Consider the following 2,159-nt stretch of genomic DNA (forward strand, 5'->3'; position numbering starts at 1 on the left):
TATTATTGAAAGATAAAATTAAATTAAAATTTATTTTTATGTATTGTTTTTGTCCCTAACGTTTTCGTCCTATTTAAGTCCCTAACGTTTCAAAATCGTCTCAATTTTGTCCCGCTATCAATTCTATTAACGGATCTCTAAACAGGACAATATTGAGTCAATTTTGAAACGTTAGGGACTTAAATAGGACGATTGAAACGTTAGGGACAATTTTAGAACTTACCCCAAACATTTGGACAAAAATATACTTTACTCTAAAAATTATTACTATATCATCACCATTTTTAACCGTAGTTATCCAAATTCTACTTTGCTGCTGCACCACTGCACACTGGTGTTCTATTAGAAAAGGTAATGGCGAAATTGGACGTGGTTGAGTGGAAAAAAAAAAAATGGAGCAGGTTGAATTGTCGGGGGAAGCATGCCTTTGCCTTATGACGGATGTAGAGTTGTGCATCTTGTCTTTGTTCCTTTTAGAAACTCTCAAAGTTGTTGGGAAAACAGAGACTGTTTGTGCACCCACTGCGTTTCAATTTTTACCCAAAAACATAATATTTATCTCATTATTATAACATATATTCTTAATACAAATTTAATTTATTACGTTAAACTAGGATATATAACCCCAAATTTAATTTTGATGTAATCACAATCTAAAATATTTTTGTTGTGTCAAAAATTTAACACAAATAATTGATATAAAAAAATTTAATAATTAAAGTGAAGATTATATATGTATGAAACACACTATAATTAAAGAAAATAAGAATGAGTTAGATTTGATGGTTAAGTTATTTTATATTTAGTATCCAAATTTGTTTGAAGTCCAAAACTACTTGAGGTTCAAAATTATTTGAAGTCTAAGTTTGTTTGAGGTCCAAGAAATCCAAAATTATATCCATTAGTTTAGAATTTTTTCTCTATAATTAGAATTAATTTCAATCAGTTAGGAGAGTTTCTATTCATTTACACACTTACTCACTCTAAAAATTTGTAGTCACACACAAAAACAAGAGTCACAAATCTATTTAAGTATTACAAGATTCCATTTTTCTTTCAGTTATTTTAATGTTTTTTTTATTATTTAAATTTTGCCATCTTTATTCAAACACTTGTCAATTTTTATATATTTTAATACAAATTTTATAATTTTTAATTCATTATTTTTTACACTTGTTATTTCTTACTTCTTGTTTTTTATAATTTTTTTTATATTTTTATTGGACACAGTTTCTAAATTCTAAGAACAATCTAAAAAAAGAGTTGTATCTATTCATCGAATTGAGATCTTAATACAAGTTTCATCAACACTTCTTGTCAAGATAAAAAAAGCAAAATTCAAACAAAATAATTTTATACAGTCGTACAATTACATCCATTATTTTAGATAACTATTCACGTAGTTAATAAAAATAATTATTATTTTTAACGATATAATATTACGTAATTAAATATAGGGAAATTTACTTAAATAAATAAAATGAGAGAATCCTTTACTTGATTGCAACATTTGGAAATTTCTTACGAATGTCTTGTTTTGTTTATTATGAAAACCGTGGGAGCTAACCATGGTTTCAATATGTTTATAAACCATGGGAGCCTTGGACGGATTTCAGTTGAAAAACTTTGAACATAAACTGTGGCTGCTCACCACGGATTATAAAGAAAAAAGCTCTAAACATAAACCCCTGCCTACCACGGTTTATGCATAGAGAAGTATAAATACATAATCCATAGATAGTTATCACGGATAGCATTTGTGCCAAACCAAAATTGTTGCATCTTGGTGGTTGAGAGAGTTTGAGGGAGAGGTTTGAAGGTTTGAAGGTTTTGGTGACATTTGAGTGGTGGAGTCATGGAAGACAAAGCTCGCATGTACCGGTTATATTAAATTATTAATTTTAGTTACACTTAAAAATGAATAATACTTTAAAAATAACTAAAAAAAATCAAAAAATCTTATGTGAATCAACATGTACATAAAATATTATGTAAAAATAAGTATAAATATCAGGATACTCAATAAATAATTACCAAAGAATAAAAAGAGCAAAAAATAATTTAAATTCTAAGAGTTGAAATAGTAAAAAGAATGAAAAAAAAAGTTAGATATATATCAATTAAATAATATTATAAATAAAAAATTTAATTTATTATTT

Source organism: Arachis ipaensis, chromosome B01 (genome assembly GCF_000816755.2).
Source record: "Arachis ipaensis cultivar K30076 chromosome B01, Araip1.1, whole genome shotgun sequence".
Taxonomy (NCBI): Eukaryota; Viridiplantae; Streptophyta; class Magnoliopsida; order Fabales; family Fabaceae; genus Arachis; species Arachis ipaensis.